Genomic DNA, 13,372 nt, shown 5'->3' on the forward strand with positions numbered 1-13,372 from the left:
GCTTGTATTGCTTCAACTTTTCCCTCTAATGGCTGCGATGATGCCTTTAACCCTTCCCTCTCTCTCTGCTCTGTATACCTCTCTACCTGTTCTGATTTCTACTGGCTGAAGTGCTGGTGAAATGCTTTTTTTTTTTTTTGCTTTTTTTTTTTTTTTCCCCCCCCACAGTCTACAGCTTCTCATTGTAGAGAGAGAGGAGGGAGCCTCTATTGTACTGATATAATCTTCAGTCTTTTATTCCAAAACACTCAGTGGCAAAGAGGGCAATGCAGTGGTTTGATTTTTGGTGAGTTAATCTGTTTCTGTTTTCTCCTTTATCTCTTCCTCTTATAGAGTCTAAGAAGAAAATAGTTATTCAGTTATCTTATTGCACTAGCTATTTCCTGCTCCAAATTGCTATGCTCTAGCATCTTATATTAAAATATAGTTTTGTTTTTTTTTCCAAAGAGACATCAAGAGGCTGGTTCTAAGAATGTGCTTAGTACATAGATTTCTGTAAAAAAAAGAAAAAGAAAAAGAAAGAAAGAAAGAAAGAAAGAAAGAAAGAAAGAAAGAAAGAAAGAAAGAAAGAAAGAAAGAAAGAAAGAAAGAAAGAAAGAAAGAAANAGAAAGAAAGAAAGAAAGAAAGAAAGAAAGAAAGAAAGAAAGAAAGAAAGAAAGAAAGAAAGAAAGAAAGAAAGAAAGAAAGAAAGAAAGAAAGGAAGGAAGAAAAGAAACAGATAAAAATGGATTTTGATGTTCTACAGAAACCCATAGTAATATATACGTTTGCAGGGGAGAAGGTGTTTACAGTGTTTTAAAGAATCTTCCTCTTGCAATGAATATTTCCCTCTCCCATCCCTATTTTCTACTGATGTATACTAATACTATTTAGACTAGACATCAATGTTGACTGTATTAGGTGTTCAGAACAACCTGAAAAGCATCTGTGCTGAGGGAAGTTCTCTGACTAAAATCATAATATTGCTTATGGTGAAAAGCCATCTAGAAAGTGCTTATTGCACTAAGCTGGCAACAAATACCTTCACAAGGCAGAGACAAAGATGTATGTGAAAAGAATGCATGTTAATAATTCAGACTGCCAAACAGTTGATTTTAACTGCTAATCATAAAGGGGGGCAGGGAGGGAAGGGAACCAAATTAAAAATAATTTCATCCACACGGGCAGTGTATTTTTCTATTGGATGAAGAACTGGGCAGGTTCTGTCATTTCTAGCAATAGGAGTGCAGTAGTTCCACAATGCTATGAGATGCAACTTTTTTCTTACTTACTGCAACCTTCCAGGTGATTACATGCATACACGACATTTTACATAGCTACGAAGAACTCTTTTACCTAAATAATGCTATCTAAATGGAAAAGAATCCTGTCTGCATTTTAACATTTATCTGTTTTATAATGTCATGGTTCCCACTGTTCTCATCATTATTTCATAGGAAAAAAAGAAAGACATTTTCCCTTGGTAATGGTCCATTCCACTGATGACATACAATAATCATAGCAATATTTCTGAGTTAGAAATGACTGCAGTAAATCAAGTATGATTTAAATGATTAAAATAATCTTCTAAATATAAAAACAATTATGTTGCATTAGAGGTTTTCTGTTACCACAGTTCTAATTGCCTTAAAGGAGATCCTGATGGATGTATTCGTAACCAAATAAAACCTCCAAAAGAAAAGTAGAAGTCTCTAAAGAAGCTGAATTATCTGAAGTAGCCAATGACTTTGAGCTATTCAATTATTAGATAAACGCTATTGGGATCTTTACAGGTTCAGATGGTGAGTGTTTTCAATAACTTTTTTAAAAGAAATCAGATCCTTTCCAGATGGCAACCAAAATTCTAAGTCATTCTTGAAAATGAAGGCTGATTATAGGATTCAGCTCAAACCCATGTACGTCATCAGTAATCAGTTGAAATTACAAATTAGAGACATATTATAAGCAGCCAAGTTCAATGTAAATTAGACAAGAGGAAAGAAACTCTAAGAAGCATCACCTGGTTTAAAAGGAAAGAAGAAAACAAAAATAGATCCCTTTTCCTTTCTTTGGATTTTTGATTATTCCAAATTGAAATATTTGATAGGTAAATTAAATGTTATCAATTTTATATTTAGAAAAATATAATCCTCCAAAATTCCTTGTAATCAAGGAAACTAACTGAATCTTAAAATAATGTCGCAAGGAGATACAAAATGATAAATATAGATAATAATATAAGAATACAGATTTTGTATTTATTAGAAGACTGATCTAATGGCAGACTCCTAAAACTTTGCTAAGTGATATTTATTTCTGTTTTATTTATTTGCTGCATCAGGCTATATACTTTTCTCAAATATTAAAACCAGAGTTACAGAAAAGATCCTCCTTGTGCACTGTTGAATGTGTTTTGCCTGTGATCAAGCACACTGGATAAATCTGATCAGTGAATGTCTATCATAACTTGAGGTGAAATCTATCTTTGCTGCTGTAGAAAGGGTTTTCATGTAGCATATCGCACATGAGGAACATTGATTGTACTTTATTATATGAATTGTACAGTTTATGCGAGGTATTTACTACCTCTTTTTTCCCCCTTTTCAGTGATTCTAATAGATGAATCATGACTGGAAATTTTCCTCAGGTCATAGTCAAAATACTCTATGCATAAGGGAATTACTTTTGAAATTTGCCAAAGAAATTTAGTGGAAGACACTTATGCTGCTTTGGACCAGAAATGCTTATCTTATTAAAATCACAGTAAAAGTTTCTGATGAAGTCCCCCTTCAGAATCATAAAAGACCATGCAGGTTCATCACTGCTCAATTTACAATCCCCATGACTATGTATCTCTTTCACCTACTGAGGAAAAAAAAAAAAGACTAGTGAAATTCTGGTGGTAAGCTCAATAAAGGTGAGAAATAGAAGATGCTGCATGAGCAGTGAACAATAATTTTGGAGTGCTTTGGTCCCATGAAGACTTTGTACATGCATTGGTATATACTCCTTTGTCCTGCAGGGAGATGGTCAGCTGGCATCTCTGTGCATGAAGCAATGTCTGAGTGCTGCTACCCAGAAATGTCAGTCAAAATGATGAAAACAAGAAAAGAAGGTTACTTGGAGCACAGTTTAAAATAAATAAATAAATAAAATTGGTGACACCGTCCCATTTGGAAAACTGTCTATGTGTTCATATTTCTGAATTTGAGTTCTCTATTAAAAAGAAAGAATTTTATACACATTCCTTATCTTATTCACAATATCTCTCTGGATCTGAAAGAAATTGCTTGTGAACCTAAAAAAGCTGTGAAATAGCAAAGGATAAAACTGCAAGGGAGTAAGAACCTAGAACAGCTATTGTGGAATAGCATCAAAATTACAAGGGATTATTTCTCTGAGACTACTCCAGAAATATGTCAAAAATATCTTCATAAACTATGTAGTCAAAAGGGTCTTTTGTGAAACTCGTATTGAAAATCTATTGTACTAGAAGTTAATAACACAGAATGTTAAGCAATAGAATATTATGCAATGTTTTCTCTATGTAAGAAGATAGAAGAAGTTATTTCTGCACAGAATCATTTCAGATGAGAGTCTTACTTCTGTTCTGTTAAATGTATCTTATCCCTTAAATGACTGAGAAGAAAATTATATGAACATCAAGGTGTTACTAACTGAAATCTTCTTTAAGTCAGTCAGCTTCAAGCTCATTGTCTCATGGAGCTTTTACTGATTAGTGAGTTATTTTTCCTCTCTAGCATTTTTTAGTTTTCATTCTGTTAGATGTGTTTGGACCACTGGATGATTCTAGACCAAGTTGACTGATAGAATGAAGTTCAAAGGGCTCCACTTTCTTTCATGTAGTTCCATGATGGCTACATTAGATAATTGTCTGGGATCACTGGCATGGACGCATGTTTTCTTGAAAAAGGAAATTTAAACATATTCAGATACCTTCTGTTTTCATAATAAAGTGAATTTAAGTAGTATTACAGTATGTGGCAGCTGTATGACATGTTCATACTTTCTCATAACTTCGTGAAAGCAAATTCATTGTACTTGCTAGTCGTGTCTTGTATGAGACAAATAATCTTTTCCAATACAGATGAATAACCCAGGATTTCAATTACATTGGTAGCTTGATGCCAAGAAAACTTCTATAAGTAAAATTAGCCTTTAGGATTAGGTTTCTAACAGAGTTTTATTGTCTGCATAACTGGTCTAAGAGCTGTTGTCCATAGAGATTTGAGCAAAGCTTATATCTTCCTCTGTTCCACTGCACTTTTTCTATATCATAGAAATTCAGAGCTTGAATCATTTTTCAGCAAGAACATAAGTTGTATTCATTTTGAGGGATACTTACCACTTGTTTATGAGTAGCAAAGTATTGCTCCGTTTTTATTTATTTATTTGTTTGTTTGTTTGTTTGTTTGTTTGTTTATGGTTAGCTGCCAAGGCAGGCCAGAGAATATCCTTGGTCATAATTACTACAAGATTTTTGTTCTTATAGCAGCTGGTCTGATCAGACATGACAGATGCACTCACAAAAACAGCAGCAGTTTCTGTCCCACAGTAGGGATGTATGAAGACACTGGTAAGACTGACCTAATCTTTTGAGGGGATGCAGGATTCCTGAGTAATCAAACTTAAGCATTTATAATCACAGCTATGTGTACCCATTGCTGTGAATAGCTTTATATATTCAAGTGAATTTGACAAACTTAAATGTAAGAGATTTTAAGCCTGTATTCATATATACTCTAAAACACTGAAACAGAAAGGAATCTTCTGATATTTTCATTTCTTTCCTTTGTTAGTGATTTTTCAAGGATTGGCTTACTATTTCAACAGGAAGTCTGCATTTTCTGAATAAATATCTGATTTATAAACAAAAAAATAAGTTTGGATTCTTTACCAAGGATTATAATTTGGCTTTCTTAAACTAAATACTCCTATAAGCTTCTTCTAGCATATCACCATTCTGTCTTTGCAATAGTACCTCTTGTATCAGAATATTTTTGATAGTTAATCAAAATATATAGACATTCATGACCAAGTTTGATTAATTATGTTCTTTTAGTTTTAGCAGATACAGTACAAATGTAGTTTAAAAAAGAAAAAAAAGAGAAAAGAAAAAGTTATTTTGATAACAATTCTGAATAAATATGTGGAAGACTTCCTTTCAAACTTAAGAGTATCAGTGAAACTTCTTATGCAGTTATGCATCTATGCAGTCTAAGATTGAATAACGAGCAAAAAATTACCAATATTGAGACCAGCTACGATTGTGCCTATTCTCAGAGTGTTTGTAATCCTTGAAAATAGAGTAAAACTTAGTAAAGCTTTACATTTTATGTATTTCTGTGTCAACATTTCTCTTATAGCTGTATATGTACACATGATACCATAGGAACTGCAACACGGCTGATAGATATTTCACAGTGCACGGACACCATAACCTCAATCATAACTGAGAAGTATGAAAATATAAGCAAAATTAGTAGCATTTAGTACACTTAGCTGACTAAGCATGTAAATGGCATCCATACAGCATGAGCAGACAAACAAAGGGACTAGGTACACAAAATAAACTCATTTGAATCTGGAGGAACAGGAAAAACAAGAACAAAGAAAGAGGTGACAAGGAGCTGGAACAGCAGTGAAGGGGTTGAAAGTTAAAAAATAGTATATTTATCTATTATATTAATTCATTCCTTCATTCACAGTTATGAGCAAGCTCTACTTCAGGTGAATACATGTTTCTAACCCAAACTCATACTTCTCTCAATAGACAAGATTGTACTACATTATGGATGTCTTCCTGCTTACTCATGAGAACAAAAGGATAACATTGTATGTGGTACTTGTACCTTATTTCTTGCAAGAACTGGAAGAGGAAAGAATGCCTTTCTCTCAAAGTACCTAAGTTCTGGCTTAGAGTAGCAGAGTTCAACTCTGACTTCTCCAGAGTTCTTGTGTAATATTTACCTTACACAAAATATTTCACACAGTCAGTAACTGCTTTTCATTTCTGAATGCTCAGCTTGAGATTCTGGGAACTAAGATGAGGAAGCACTGAGTAGCCACAGCTGCAATTAGAGTGAATGAGTGCTGTGCTTCAGTATGCAAATTGTTATGAGATGTGTCACACATTAAAAAAAAAAAAAGCCAAACCAACAGGACTCAGGGCTGAAGTAGCTCAGAGTTGACTGTTGCCTGTATATATGTGCTGCCTGTTTGTGAAGTGGGATAAGTTACCCTGTCACTTCAAAGAGGTTTTGCTAAGACAAATTAACCTTCTTGAAGCTCACGGAGCTTCATGTAATGTGCACTGTAGGGAAGACCATAAGGAAATGAATAATTCTGTATTCAGCTCAATTTGAATAGTGTGAATGAGCGAGGCCTAGGGACACAGTAAAAATAACCAAAATATCAAATACTTCATCATTACTCAAATTCAATTCTTCATATATGCAGAATGATGCAAGGGAAGGAGCTAGATAAAATCCCCACATCATGATACATTTAAAGAATGCATGATGCTGCATATTAACGGAGACAAGGCTTATTCTTGTTTTGTTAAGACAGTAAACTATTTTTAGAGCTGCCTATACCTTGGGATTATGGAAAACATGCAAAGTTCAACATTCAGTGCAAAAGTCTTGATGCTGTATTTCTTTTGTTATGTACCTCCTCTCTCTCTCTCTCTCTCTCTCTTGTTTGTTTTATTTTATTTTATTTCTTCCTCTCTTCTTAATCTTTTTATTTTTTTTCTTCCTTTATTTCCTATTTGATTCATAACTGGAATAGTTTAGAAGTATATTTACAATATGATGTATACGCATACCTATGGCATAAGTAAATCTTGAAAAGACTTCCTGAATCATATAGAATTTTAGCATGACCAAAACCAAGAAGCAGAAATTTTGTTGTTGGCTTTTATAACATCTTAACCATGGACAGCCACTCCTCATCTTGGTCTATAGACCCTTCACCACTTCAGAGCCCTGGTTTGCACTCTGTTGGTTGCACATTCTAATATTTTTGATGTCCAAAACTGCAGACTATACTCAAGCTTAGCCCATACCAGCACAAAGTAGAGTGGGATAATCCCTTCCTTCTTTTAGATGGTAGTGCTATTCTTGATGTGCAGTTGGCCCTTTTGGCTGCCAATGTACATTGTTAACTCGCATTCAGTTCGTCTTAACAATTATCCCCAGATTTCTTTGCAGGGGGCTGCTCTCCACTCTTCTGTCCCCCAGTTTCTACATATATCTGGTATTGCCCCATTCCAGATGCAAGTGCCCATGTTAAACTTCTTGTCACTTGTGACTGTCCAGCCCTTTAATTTGTCAAGATTTCCCACCCTCCAGGGAGTCAACAGCTCCCCCTAATTTAGTGTCATCTGCAAACTTAGTATGCATTTGAGTCCTGCATCCAGACAAAAGCTTTAAAGAGAACTCACCCTAAAATAATCCCACTACTGTCACAGGCATATTGGGTGTAACCACATATTGAAATGGCATCAAAGAAAGCAAATTAAGTGTAATATGTTATTTTTCAGGTTGGGTTTTTAAAATGAATCAGTGGTACAGAGAAGCCTTAGGGGAAGAAACAACAACAGTTTTTTTCTTGAAAGATAGGCTCTTTACTTAGCACTTGAAAATTTTATTGTAGATGTTGCATGATGGACATTATCTGATCCTTTGTGTCTAAAACAAAGTCTGTTTGTCCAAATATGCCTTCATGAACCATATCACTCATTTTTGTTAACTTGCAATTCCTTATTGCCTGTCAGTTATGTCTTATGGGTGTACACAATTTGTACAAAATTTAACTACGTTAGACTTATGAATTCCTGCATACGCTAATAGTAGCAATTCAGAAAAATCTCCGTCTGTGTCAAAATCCAGTTATGAAACAAATGTCTATATTAGGTCTTTTTTAGATTTTTGGTTTGTGTTTTTAATCTATACTGTATCTGATCCCTCTTCTGGACTCTTGTTTAGGGAAGGAAATGGTGAAGAACTATTCATATGTTTGCCTGTCATGCTGGGAAACTCAGAGAATCAGTTTAAATTGCAGATGAGGCACACTGCAAAAGGTGTCATCATTGTATTCAGATAGGTCAAGACCACTGCACAGAATTTGCAATTAGTCATCTGGAAAATTATGAAGTACTTAGGAAAGTTCTAATTTTCAGAATTCAATTTCATTTGATTCTACTAAAAACAAACAAACATACAAACAAGCACTGAAAACTTCATGTAATTTTATTTTAAAAACAACAAAGGAAATCTTTCTTAATGAAGCCATATGGTAAACTATGACTAGTTTGAAAATGAAGTGCTCTATGATTTAATAAAACTGTAAACTTCCATATGCTGATGATGACAGCACATACAAGAACTTCAAAATAGAGCAGAATGTGTCAGCAATGGATATTGCACATCTCTCTGAGATAAGCCAGCAGCAATGAAAAATACCTAATATAATGACCTTTTAACACATTAGAAATCTTTGCAGAAGAGATGTTGGAAAATACTGGAATAGCTGCAGTTATTTGTGTATTTGCATATATATATATATATATATATATATATTTAACTCAGTAAGTAAATCCATTTTCATCATTTTAAGTACAGGAGCCTCTTTTTATGTAGATCTTTTGTTGCTTTTGTTGTTGTTGAAAAAGATACCATAACAATTTCATGCTTTGAAAGGAACTATGTTCTTGGGACAGCAAAAGTAATATTCCTAATCTTTGACCCTGTACATTATTTTACCACATACAACCACCTTTGAAATATTAGTTTTCAAGTAGAGTTGTTAACTGTCAAACTAACTTCACAGTGCAAGATGCAAGACCAAGAAGGCACAAGGGACAGAAATTTTAGAAATGATTGCAAACTGGGAAAGTTTTTGTTGTAAACCTAGCTGATAGGCAGTAGTCCTCCAGAGCTTAGATTAAACTGTTTATATAAAAATATAATTGCTCAACTGGTTAGTCAATCTGTCACTGACTGATGTGTGAGTTCAGGAAGTTCCATGTATTTTAAGTATGATAAAAAAGGGTTTCCAGACATATAAAACTTGTTCTGAGCTCCCATGCAATTGTACTGGAGTGAAATCTTCAGTGTCTTTTAGTTACTGCTTGTTTTTCTTCACTTACTCTTAAGTATCCCATTTCTTTTAGAGTAACACAGTATTAGGTATCTAAGAAATACCATTTGTAGACAAATAGCTTTTCCAATGATTCTTTCCTCATCTCAATTGCTAGTTTGTGATCTTGGCAGGGTAAGAAAAAAATGACCTGAAATAAATCTTCCAAATCTCTGTAGTTACTTTAGTTTCTTCTGTTATTCTCATTCCTCTCTCTCTCTCTCTCTCTCTCTCTTTCTAAATCTCTCTCTCTCTCTCTTTCTCTTTTTTTTTTTTTTTTAACTTGACTAGTGGGAGAAATTCTTGGATAGAGGAAATACTAAAAGCTGCACACGAGCCCTAATATTGTGCAGCAAGCATAAATGAAAGTGTCCTTCTTTGAAACACTTGTACAGTATATAATTCATTAGCCAGGAGAGGGGACCTGTGAGAAGAGACTGAATTCACACACAGCCTTTCGTGTCACCAAACAAAAGAGTGTTGCCTTTCATTGCTTAGTATTCCTAGCTGTAAAGTAGTACTACTTATTTAGGCACTAAGCAACACGTGGTTGGGCATATAATTAACTGAAGTCTGAGAATTGTTATGCAAGTACAGCCCAGCATAATGAGTAACTCTGTATATATATTTCTCATTATGTCATTAAGTACAAAATTAAAATGTGAAGATAATGTGTCTATTGAAAATGGGGGGAACCTGCATATAGACATTTCAAAGAAAAAGAGTATTTTTAAATTTCTTCTGTGGAATATTACCATTTCATAATTTATTTAAGTGAAATAAAGTTTTATTTATTAAGGACTTGATCTACTTTTGGAAGAAAGAGAATTTCCATTGATCTAAATAGAAACTAGATCAGCTTCTCTGTTGAAATATTGATGTTTTTCTATGTTTTCACACAAATCAAATGTCATAATTATTCAGAAAACTGCAGTACATACTAGTTAAAGATAAGGCATACAAAAATAGAGGTAAGATCTTACACCAGCTTTGATCAGCCCTTTCCAGATCATTCAGGACTTGTATAACATGTAAGAGCTGATTAATTAAGTGTCTAACTTAATTAGTTTAAATGGCAGTTCATTGAAGAGTTATGAATTGTTGTGGTTAGCCCTTTTAGCCAGCTGATCAAGTGACTTCAAAGTCATTGATTCCTGAACAAAGCAGTTTTGGCTATTATTCCTGAGCTGCAAGTGCAGGCTATTTTATAGCAGCCCACAAACACTGTCGCTCATATCCCTGACTAGAAACAGGCCAGAAGGGACTGCTGACACCAGCTCAGATCCCTGTGGAGCAGAAGAATAATAGCAAACTTATTTCCTATATTCCTTTTCTCAGAGTCCATGATACGTATCTTGTGGCTCTTTGCCATGTATAGCTATTCCATTCTAAGCGAGAAGATATAGCATTGTCTTTATTATCATTATTTCGATGGGAAGATGAATCTATGTGCCTATGACATGGTCTAGCTTTCCTGGTGCAGTACTGACCATTCTGGAAGTTCCATATGTCATGGCAACAGTGTGAAAAGACTGTAAGTCAAAGACATAGCCTTGTTGGCTTTAGTGGAAACTGAGTATAGAGGAAGACACAGAGTTTGTACCTTGTGGAACTTTGTATTAAAAATACACAAAGATTGAAAAATATCAGCAGTATTTTTATTTTATTTTTTTTTTTAACTATGTATTTTTTTTCAGAACTCTTTCTCTTCCACACTTTGGAAGAATAATGAACAGATTTTTTTCTTGTTCCAAAAAGCAAAGATAAACGCTCATTTATTAAGCATGTTTTGTTTTGGATTAACTTTCAAGCTGGTTTGCAAGCACAACTTTCCCTCAAGCTGTATTTCCACAGATATAGAAATCTACCAAGGTTTTTCACAAAGCAAATTCTTTGAAAGTATATGGGCTACCTTTTTTTTACTATTTTATTTTTTATTTTTTTTATCCTAAGAAGAGCAGCCAAGTAAGACCTCTTTAAAAGTAAGGAGTAGAAGCAAAATCAGGCAGCAAATGTAGCACATCAGGTCTTTTCTTATAATTTTTTCTCCTCCCTTTCTGGATCTACTCCCTTCAACACCACAAATAAGAGAAAGAGAAAAGGAAGAAAAGACTTGCACAGCAACATTTGCAGTCCTGCCTTTAGTCACACTTCCCTAGCTTAAGGTGGCATGCATTATTAAAGAACATCTAGGTTGTTATAAGTAAATATGTGCCACTCAAATAACTACCTACAATACTTCTATGTATGCCAGAGAAATGTTTATAACAATCTACATACCGCCTGGTTTTCATTTTTCAGCTCTACTTTCCTATTTTTAGAAAACAGATTTTTTAGCAAATTTGTCAGAAAAACAAGAAATAATAAGAATGAGGTAATAAATGGCACTAATTGTTGAACCATGAGAGCAGACTGAAGATGAATATTCATATATATATACCTACTTTCAAGTCTGGGATAGGTAAAGTAGCAGATGGCATTTGATTTTGAGAATCTACTTTCAGGCATACAGCTTAAATTACTGTGTTCATGTTGCACAAAGCCATAGTTATTAACTAGGACTCGATTACCCAGTATAAATTAATTTAGGAAATTTTTCCGTTTATTGCAACCTGACACGAGAAATCTGCAACAATATTTAGTAAATTATAACTTGAGTAATTCCCTATTAACTGCACAGCTTCTCACATATACTCTTCCCTAAGTTCCCACCATACATTTTACAGCTTATAAGTGATGTTTATTATGGACTGAACAGCGTTTGAAAAAAGACAGATTTTGGGGATGATACATAATTTCTCCTCCTCTCCATGACTACCTGATAATGGCCAGGCATTTATAATTTCCTTAAATTCTGGTTCATCTAGATGGTATCTGTTTGCATGTTTTTTGTTGCATTGTTACTAACCTGACCTACTTGCAAGATTTTCCAAAGTTGTGCTGTCAAAATTCACTATCCATATAAGCTGAATAATGCCTCACTGTTTTCCTAAATCATTTAAATTTTGATATTGCAGGAAATTCTGTGGACGCTGGTAAGGAGTTTAAAATGAAATGCTCAACATTGAATCATGTAGAAAAAAGGACATTTGGTATACTTTCAGAAAGTATCTTTTTGTTATTTTTTTTAATGATTTTTTAACTTTTTTCAAATTTCTTTCAGAGGAAAAGTCATTCTTGCTTTAGTCTAAAAATGACTGTAACATTTTTGCATGTACTTGTATATATATGTATATGAGGAGAAAGTAGATATTCAGATACTAGAGCAGAATATGCAGAAACCGGAGCACAGGAAGTTCCGCACAAATGTGCGCAAGAACTTCTTTACAGTGACAGAGCACTGGAACAGGATGCCCAAGGGGGTTGTGGAGTCTCCTTCTCTGGAGATATTCAACACTCTTCTGGATGCCTATGTGTGTGACACTCCTTAAGCAACCTCTACTAACTACTGTAAGACATGATGCTTGGTGATTTTTGGTCTGCTCCAGCACAATCCCCTCTGTGTACTCAATGATAGAGCCTTGTACTCTTTTATATCACAGGACTTCAGTCTCTGAGAGGGTGGGTTGAATTCTGGGTACAAAGTGTCTTAGAGGAAGAAGGAGGCTTTTTCTTCAGGGTATTCTTCCTCTGTTGTACAGAAGCTGAAACTCATACACCAAAAAAAGAAACACTACAAAGGTTATCTCACAGCTAGGTCACTAGAAGGCCAGTTAGGGGTACTTTGTTTGTTTAATTTTCATACTTTCTATGTCTTGTCTTGCCTTGTAAAACCTCCCTAGTATTTTAAAATAGAAATGAACAGTGTCTTTTACTTTTGTAGCCTTTGGGAGAAGCATATTGATTATTGTGAGGGGTAAAGTGTAGGGGATATTGGATTTACATGTGTGAAGAATTGATGGAAGAAAACTCAGCTGAAGAAGAATGATTCTTATATTTAGTGCTGAAAGCAATAAAGTGTCATTTCTCAGCTAAGTGTCTGTGAAAATTCTGTATCCCAGGTTCACAATCTTTCTTCTACTGCACAGCAAATTTATTTATTCCAGCAAAAAGATATTATTGTTGGAATCTTGTGGTCACAATGTGAGGACTGATCTCTGACAATTGATCTGATATCTTGGAGGCCTTTACAGACCACTAGATTGACTTTATACTGAAAACAGCCTGAATTCTAGATGCTGGAATTACAGAAGCAGAATGAGGAAATAAATTAATGTTTAATTAATG

The 13,372-nt window shown here is 34.4% G+C and overlaps 1 long non-coding RNA gene across 3 annotated transcripts in view; it reads left to right on the top strand.

Annotated features, from left to right (window-relative positions):
- The first annotated feature begins 2 nt into the window (after positions 1-2).
- Positions 3-13,372, top strand: part of LOC107309477 — a 103,983-nt gene continuing 90,613 nt past the window's right edge. For 2 of the 3 annotated variants that reach the window (XR_001553193.2, XR_001553192.2), the window contains exon 1: positions 16-286. This is a non-coding gene — a long non-coding RNA (uncharacterized LOC107309477). Of the gene's footprint in view, positions 287-13,372 lie in introns of all 3 variants that reach the window. The other variant, XR_004306086.1, reaches the window with a different exon arrangement.

This window comes from Coturnix japonica, chromosome 2 (assembly GCF_001577835.2).
Source record: "Coturnix japonica isolate 7356 chromosome 2, Coturnix japonica 2.1, whole genome shotgun sequence".
NCBI classification, from domain to species: domain Eukaryota; kingdom Metazoa; phylum Chordata; class Aves; order Galliformes; family Phasianidae; genus Coturnix; species Coturnix japonica.